The sequence below is a fragment of the Notamacropus eugenii genome, chromosome 4 (genome assembly GCF_028372415.1).
Source record: "Notamacropus eugenii isolate mMacEug1 chromosome 4, mMacEug1.pri_v2, whole genome shotgun sequence".
Classification (NCBI taxonomy): Eukaryota; Metazoa; Chordata; class Mammalia; order Diprotodontia; family Macropodidae; genus Notamacropus; species Notamacropus eugenii.
The window spans coordinates 82127312-82136355 of NC_092875.1; the positions used below are offsets into that span (position 1 = coordinate 82127312).

The following is a 9044-nucleotide window of genomic DNA, read 5'->3' on the forward strand; positions in this document are numbered from 1 at the left end:
GCTCCTCTGAATCTGAGGCACATGGAGATCAAAATCCCCTTAACTGATTAAATGAAAGGAGAGGTAGCTCTCTCCCACTGTGCTTCCCCTACTTTCCTAAGATGCTAGACATACAACCCCAGCCTTTAATCATATTCACTACCTGCAAGTGTGGAAGCAATTGAGGGGTAGAGGGCTCCATGTGAAGCACTTAATGTTTTTCTGTTCATTTTTGCTATGTGTAGTTAACAATATGACCACAGTATGCTGAATAACTGCATCCTTTGAATGTAAGAAGCAGGCTGAGATGACTGACTGAAGAGATTCTAAGAACAGGTAGAGGCTCTAGAGTTATCATGTCTAGCTTTGTATATTTTGATCAAGAGATCCTAGCTGTGTGCTCCCTGGAGGCCATGCCACCACATCTCCAGCCTGGTCTCCTGCCTTGGGGAAGGGGAATAACATGATTCCTTCAGCTCCAAGCACCCTTTTCCTAACCTCTTTCAGGGTTTTTTTAGTCACCTCAAGGGACTCTATATCTCTTTGTGAACAGAGGTACCTAAGTGGTGCAGTGGATAGAGCCCTAGACCTCTAGGTCAGGCTTTTCTGAGTTTCAATCTAATTTTAGATACTTATTAGCCAGGCAAACTTGGGCAAATAACTTAATCATTTTCTGTCTTGGTTTCTTCAAATGTAAAATGGGCATAATCACAGCACTTGCTTTCTAGAACTGTTGTGAGGACCAAATGAGATATCTGCAAAGTGCTTTGCAGAGTATCTGGCATATAGTGGGTACTTAATAAATGATTCTTTTCTTTCTTCCAATGGAAAATGAAAACCTATCTAAACTCATTCTTCATTAATTAACACAATCCCGTCTGGTTGTAACTGTTCCCCACAACAATGAGTCTAAACTCCTGGTCATCATTCAAACTCTGTTCTCTACCCCCCACTACCTGATCCCTTATTCCCATTCCCCTCAGCCCCACCCAGTGTCCCATTCTATAGTTACCCACTCTTCTGCTGTGCTCTCAGATATGCCTGTTCCAGAGACAACAAACTTGCTATCATCTTCAAACCTTTCCTTTCCCACTCCTATCTTTCGATCCTCACTGAGACCTGGATTTCCCGTGATAACAGAATCTCCCTGGCCAGCCTTTCCAACACTGGCTGCACCTTCACTTATTTCTCCAGCTCACTGGTCAAGATGGGAGAGATGCAATACTCCTTGTTCCCCATTGCTGTCTCCAGATTTTCTCTCTACTACTATCACTCAGTAATCTCCCCTCCTTTAAGGTTCACTAAATCCATATGTACAACTGAATCATTTCTGGTAGTTGTTGTCTACAGACCTCCAAGACACTCCCCTTCTTTACTTCATGAGTTCAGTGCTTGGCTCATAGTCTGTCCTGAACTCCTGACTTCACACTACAGGACTTCAACATATATAGATTGTTCCTCAGGTACCCTAAACTCTTAGTTCCTCAACTTATTTATTCCCCACAACCAGTTTCTCCTCTACCCTACTTAAACCACCCACAGAAAATATCACACCCTTGATCTTGCCACTTCTACAGTTGTGCCACTTCAGTGCTCATGAGCTTTGAAACTTCCTTGTATAATCATAATATATTATCATTTCATCTTTCCTTCTGCCTTGCAACCTCAGACTCTGATCTTCATCCACATCATGATCCCCAGTCTCTCAGCCCCTCAGTTCTCTCCCAGACAATCACTCTTCTACTAGCTACACTCTCCTCATTTCTTTATCTTGACCTCTTGGTGAACTGGCTTAAGTCTACACTGTCCTCTTCTCCTGAGCCACTTACCCCCTCATTCTCTTGTAAATCTTGCCCTTCTATACCTCAGTCTTGAATCACTCCCACCCACTCTTTGCTTCCTTCTGTGCTACACACTGCTGCGGAAGGAAGCTGGAGAAAATAATGAAACTGTGCTGACTAGGTTCACTACAGATTTATGTAATATAACTTCAACTGGACCTTAAGCAAGGCAATCCTTTTATAACTCCCATATCAACTCACTATCTCACTCTCCACAGTGGCTCTTCCAAACTTTTTTATCTACCTTCAAACCTTGCATGGCTCCCCTTTCCCCCACCCTCTTAGCTGAGAACCTTGATTCATATTTTACTGAAAAAAATTTCAGTCATTCATTGATAGCTCTCTTTTCACTCCTCCTCCTCATTTCACACCACTCAGATATCTTCTGCTACCATCTCCATCCTTTTACTTGCAAAGGAAAACTTCTCTCCATGCACAGGTGATCTCATTCAAGTTCAGCAGATTGTTCCCTTCTATCATCCCTATTCTCTCATTGATCTTCAAACTCACTGTGTTTTTTGACACCTTCCTTACTGCCTACCAATGCCCATCCTCAAAAACCCCTCACTTGACACATCTGTCCTGGCTATCTTTTCTCTTCTTTTGTGGCTAAACATCTTGAGAAGGTGGGGGCTATTGCACATCATCCTGACTAATATTTTGCCACTAGACTCCTTTGACTCTTGAAGAGAGAGTGAGGCAGATGACTTTGCACATTCCTGCCTCACTTAAGTCCAATTCACTTGCTAGTCAAGACATCACTCTCCTGATGGCACTGTTCCTCTTTGAGAATGAAGGAATAACAACATTCTGTGAAAAGTACTAGCTGCTTCTTCTGGGGATCCAATTCTCTTAATCCCCTTGGTTCTGAGGTGTTTTCAACTCTCAAATTCCTTAAGTCCAGTTTTGGTCCTGAGGCTTCTTGTCTATTCAGAAGCCTGAAGCATTACAGGTTCTAATGGTGACCTGGTCAGAGTTCATATTTTGTATCCATTTGGAAGTATTGTTTGCCTTTGCATTTCACAAAGACAAGAATTTATTAGTCAGTCCTTTTCAATAAAAATATCGATAAACTTTTTGTATCAATTTGAAAATTGCAAAGCCTTTTACAGACATCATTTCAAATAAATCTCATAAAAATTCTGAGAAGTAGGTATTATAGGTTTTACTATCCCCATGTTAAAGATAAGGAAACCAAGTATCAAAGAGTTTAAGGGATTTTCCCGTAGTCACAGAGTTAGTGTTGCCAGGGACATATTACCCAGGTATGTTTGATGCCAATTCTCTATCAACTATCTCATCTGTGCTCCACTCCCCAGTATCCCTCCTTCCACTGAAAATTCTCACACACATTTCCCCTCTCCCAGCACACCTCAGGGATCTCCCAGGAAGTCCTCTCACCAGTTAACAAGTTCTCTGGTCCATTTCCTCTGACAAAGTATTGGGGAGGGGGGAAGATGAGGAACTAAGAAATCACAGTATTGTGGAGTCACAAAGAGGGATGGTACCTTAGAGATAATCAAGTCCAACATTCTCCCTTTCCCACCACATTCTACTCAGGATCTCCACATTCACCCAGTCTACACATTTTATCACAGAAGAAGCAACCAAAAGACAGAAGGAGACTTACAGAAGGTCACACATATTATTTGTGACATTGCTTACCTTGGCACCTAGGGGAGGTCTTCTGCAGTGGGGGTAGATTCTGTGTTCTACCTAAAGTGAAAGTTAAAATAAAGTACAGAAAGCCAAGGCAGTGAGTTGGAAATGTTAGGAGCCCATTGGGTAGGGATGGGTCAGGTGGCAGGGCTTGGAGACAGTCACCAAGTAGGTGGAGCTCTAGAACACCATCTGGATCCAGAAGGGTAAAAGCCATCTTCAAATGGAGACTGGACCGTTAGCAGTCCTGTTGTTAAAGAAGAGGGGATGAGCTGAAGCCAGAGATTACTGTGAAGGAAAAGTGAGGCTCAGGAAGGAGCAGAGTGGTTGTACAAGGCAGTATCAAGGATAGACTTGAAGGGGGCCTTGGATGGGTGGTCTCCGGTGCCATGAGTTATTCTCCTGGTAGGTAAATTTCCTGTGACTCTGTTTCCTGTTTCTGTTCTTTGATAAAGTACCCTATGGTATATGACTGGCCATAATTAGCTGGGCTGAGGGACTAAGTAGTATGGAGACCAGGTCATGTGGTACAGGATGTGAGAGAGACATGATAAGATAAGCTGCTCATGCAAACCCACAAGATGACCCTTAGAATCCCAGAACTGAAGGAATAAATGCAGGAAAGAAGTACTTAATGGGTACCTACTATGTGCCAGACACTGTGCTAAGTGATTTACAAATATCTCCTTTGATCCCCACAGGAAACTATGGTGTTTGATGTTATAGTTGGGAGAAATGAATGATCCATGGCAGGGTATTCATCAGAGCGGTTGCTGAGGGTCCCATTGCATCAAATGCCTCGGAGTTAGGAGGCAGTGAATGATGTTATGCTGTATCATCCCTGCTCAAACTGTCCCACTGGACTAAAGGGGAATTCTGTGTCTCAACTTTCTATCATACTTACCTCTTATATTTAGAATGAAATAATGGACAAAAGCCGAAGAGTTTTCTGCAGCTATGTCTGGCTCACAGAAGATTAAAGTGATAGGAGGATGAGTCCAAACCCTGGCAGACTTACCAGAAGACATGGGCCTTGGAAAGTGAAATAGCTCATTTATACATCAAGCTCCTGAGAGAATATAATTGAAGTTATAGGTTATTTTTAATGTTTTGAATCTTTGGCAATGCACATCTATGATGCTTTTGTTTTTTAAGCATTTCTTTTGTGTGGAAGAAATAAGTAGCTATCCTAGACTGATCCACATTTTATATCAATCCCCTCTATACATGAACTAAACTGAAGCTTATAGTGTTTTCCCCTGAGGCCCCTGGAAGTAGGGGAGTAAAGTCCAATAGACAAGAAGAGTCTGATACCCATTCATGGGGAAGGGTCTGAACTCAGTTCTCCTGGGAGATCAGAGCTGAGGGCATCCCCAGCTTCCTGGTCCAACATCAGGTCTGTTGTTTCCCATGTGGGGATAGAGATGCTTTCTTCCACTAAGGGGCTCTTGAGCAGACTGAATTAATTCCCAGCAGAACCTGGCCCCTAACGAGAGGGGTCAGTCTCTTTCTTGCACTTGTTGACTGAAAATAATCTGCTGATGACTGGTAAGTCCACATTCTTAAAGCTGAATTTGACATCTTTCCCCTCATAGCCCCTGCCTCCTCCCAGCTTCCTTTTCCCATGAGTGTGAACCTGTCTGGTTTTCTTTGATTCTTTTCCTTCCCTTCACCCCCAAAACTCAACATCAAAGTCCTCTTTATTCTACCTCTGACATTTCTCATCTCCCTTACCACTTTTTACTCCTACTGTCTTCACCCTAATATGGGTCTTGACATTCATCTTTCACATCGCTGCTAAAATAATATTCCTGATACATAGTTCTGATTCCTTCATTTTACTGCTCAGTGTTCACCATTTGCAGAATGAACATTTGATGAATGAAAATCTAAAGAGCGTTGGGAATGTCCTTGTTTCTCATGGACCAACAGACAACTATGGTGTTTGATGTTATAGCTGGAGGAAATGAATGACCTTTGGCAGGGTATTTTGTCAGAGTGATTGCTGAGGGTAGCATTGTGTCTAATGACTGAGAGTTAGGAGGCAGTGAATGATATTACGCTGTACCATCCCTACTCAAACTGACTCATTGGACTAAAGGGGAATTCTGTGTCTCAACTTTCTATCATACTTGCCTCTTATGTTTTGAGTGAAATAAAACAAGTCAAATGTCAGTATCCAATCACCCTGTCCTTGCACAGGACTAGGTATTCCACATATGATTGTTGGAATCTCTTTCCCAGGCAAAAGAAAGTACATTATAGGGGCATCCCCCAGAAGGGAGTGACATCTTTGGTGTAGAGGGTATAGAGATATGACTGAACACAGAGAGAAAAGGGCCACAGCCAAAACTTTGGGTCTCCCAATAACTTGCCCCTTTCCTGGGTCTGTCTGCCCCTGCTTTTCCCTGTTGTATTCCCTGAACCCATTCTTCCCTCACAGCAGCTTTTCTCCAAACCCAAGAAGTTATTTTTCAGTCATAGATTAGAGCCTATTTGGTGAGAATGATGCTAAACTTTACGAATGAATCTGCAGGAAGTATATATATGTTGAGCATGGTAAGGGACAATTTTTTATATCTTGGGAAAGGGAGATGTTGCATTCTCTTTTAGCTGTTTTTCCTTTCATGGGAAAACCTTAATTGTGTGTGAGTACTTTTTCTATTGATAGAGGAAGGATAAGACACCCAGTTAGCTTAGCTATTTGGTAGCAATAAAGGCCAATGGAGACTTCATCAATGCCATCAAGTAATTTCCTTAGTATCTGAGAATGAGGTTGTGTGAGAGAATGAACACCATCTTATTTGTCGAGGGTAGAGGAATGGGGTAAAGAAGGGGATTCCAAATCTTCTCGGGGAACATCCTAATGAGATAATTGATGCTTGTATGAGTGGTCAAAGAGGGATAATCTTTTCATGCCAAGAAGGAATCAGGAGAATGGTGTACATTTCCCCATTTAGGATACAGTATGTTTCTTTCTTTATGCTTATTTCTAAAGACCTTTTTCTGGTCTGTATATTATAAATGGTCTATATATTATAAAATTATTTTCCTGGTACGTATAACATAAACCTGTATGTTCAGTGTTTCCATAGCCTTAAACAGTGGGAAAAATCAATCAAAACACTGATCATCTGGGGTGTGGGGTAACATCTGGGAAAAGAAAAGAGGAAGAGGATGGTAGAATGAGGCACTCAGTTCCAATAGCAATGCCAGTCAAAAGAGAAAGGTAACTAAGCATGGAGGTGTGGCAGGTCTCCTCTTTCTGCCCTCAGCTTGCTATCCTTGCTTCCTCATCTTCTTACCCTACTCCTCATCTTCCATTTGAGGCACTGAATTTGTACTCATATTAGTCTCAAAATATTCTAGATAATGGTCTTATTGTTTTATGCAATATTAGTCTGTGATTTAATTAAAATCCACAGTAAACCCCAGGACTATTGTCAAGAATTGGTCCAGAGCTTCATTATTAGTCAGATTACACCTCTCAGTCTTGTTCATGAGGCTATTGTAACAGACTTTGTAAAATGCCTTAAGGAAATCCAAAGTGATACTGTGTACAGGGTCTCATTTCCCAAACTGTCTTTTGTGGCACCTTGGTTATACATAGCTCATGAAAAGGGAGAAGTTCAATCAGATAATCTTGATATCAATATTTTCTTTCCTTTAGATGCAGCTAGATGGCACAGTGAATAGAGCACTGTGCCTGGATTCAGGAAAATTTGAATGCAAATCTGGACTCAGACTCTTACCATCTGTATGACCCTGGGCAAATCAACCCTGTTTGCCTCAGTTTCCTTAACTGTAAATTGGGAATTATAGCAACACTTACCTCACAGGGTCATTGTGTGAGGATCAAATGAGATAATATTTGCAAAACACAGTTCCTGGAGCATAATAAGCATTACGTAAATGCTTATTACATTACATAAATAATGTTATGATGTACATGTATATATTAAACAAAACTATTACAGAGATTTTTTCCATATCAAATTAAGCGCTACATAATATATTTTGGAGACAAATTTACCTGGCCTTCCGTATTTCATGCTGTATTCCATAAGCCTCCTGGCCTCTCCTCCCCTAGGGACCAAAGTTTGCAGATCCCATTTATATATTTCAAAGTTCAGTGTTTCCTGATTGAAGTGGTTTGGGAAGTATCAGTCTGACACCATCCTTGATCTGGCTGTCTAGCAGTCATGCCCTGGACTGAGTGTGTGTTGGACTGCTATTGCCTGAGTAGACCTGGAAATGAGGTACCACAGTGGTTTTACATCACACATGTGATTATATTTGTAAAATGAACCTGTGCTCTAGCCACGTCCAGTGGACCCCAAGATCAAACCACTTCCCATGACATATGGTGCCTCACTAAAAGGCATCTACAACCAGAGTCTCTCAGTTGATCCCCTAGTCTCCATGATGTTAGAGAAGTGGAGGAACATTCTTTCAAAAAAGGATGGACCACTGACCCAGAAGGAGCTATCCATTAGGAGGCTCAAGAAGTGAAACAACCTCCTTCCTCTTCCCCATTCCCCCATGAACATGTCTCTTGGGATTGCTCTGGCTCTATCAGACTTTCAACAGGAAAGGGGAGAGGAGCTCTCTTCTTTTAATTTCTTGCCAGCAGCAACTATAGTGACTATGTTCGGGTGGTAGTATGTACATGTGCTTTCTTGAGACTAAATCTCCAGTCCCAAGTTGCTTTTTTTGTTTTGTTTTATGTTTCTTTCCATGAACATAGATGATGAAGCATCAGTCATGGATGGATGGAAACCACCTCATGAATTCAGGTGGTTCACAGTCACTGAAAGTCCTGGGTGCTTGTTGGCAGGAAGCATTCCCTATAATGATGGTTCTTCATTGAAGACATGACCACCAACAGAAGTATGGGCCAAGCATGCCTGGCTGGCCAAAGTATAGGTATCTTGTTTGAGGTACTTATCCAACATGAAAGTGAAATGATTCTTCAAGACGCCCATAAATCTTCTAGATGTCTTTTCCTCCTGGGAAAACATAATAAAAATAATGGGTAATATAAAACCTTTAAGTGTCTATTGACTGGCGCCTGTGAATATTTTACTAGGGGTTGTTGTTTCATGTTTTAAGTTAAGTTAATGTGTGCTTGTGTCTTTTGTTTTAGGGGGTTTTTTTTGTGGAAGAAGAAATAAATCATTCTCCTAAATCTGATATTTATTACTTTGTGCATTGAGAAACTATCAAAAACAATTCAGTACATGCCTTTTCTGAGGACCCTTAGCATGAATCATATCCAAAATTTGGTTAAGAGGTTTTTCCTGGAGTTCTAATTTGGGGTAAGGTATAATAAACCAGAGAGTACAAGGTACATCTATTCCCATTTCTTTGGGGTCAGCCCTGCTTGAAACTAGAATTGAGGCTTCCTTGTGGGAGAGTGTCCCCCAAGTGTGACACAGGCTATACTGAAATCAATCAATCGGTGTTTACTAAGTACTTGTATTATGTGTCAGGCAATAGAGGGTTGTGGTGCGGAAAATGCAAAGACAGAAATGAAATCATTCTTGCATTCAAAGACCATATAAG

The 9044-nt window shown here is 41.4% G+C and overlaps 1 long non-coding RNA gene across 1 annotated transcript; it reads left to right on the forward strand.

Annotated features, from left to right (window-relative positions):
- The first annotated feature begins 3380 nt into the window (after positions 1–3380).
- Positions 3381–8455, forward strand: LOC140500194 (uncharacterized). The gene is made up of 3 exons (XR_011965635.1): positions 3381–3455; positions 4181–5027; positions 8227–8455. It is a non-coding gene; the product is annotated as an uncharacterized lncRNA (long non-coding RNA).
- The last annotated feature ends 589 nt before the right edge of the window (positions 8456–9044 follow it).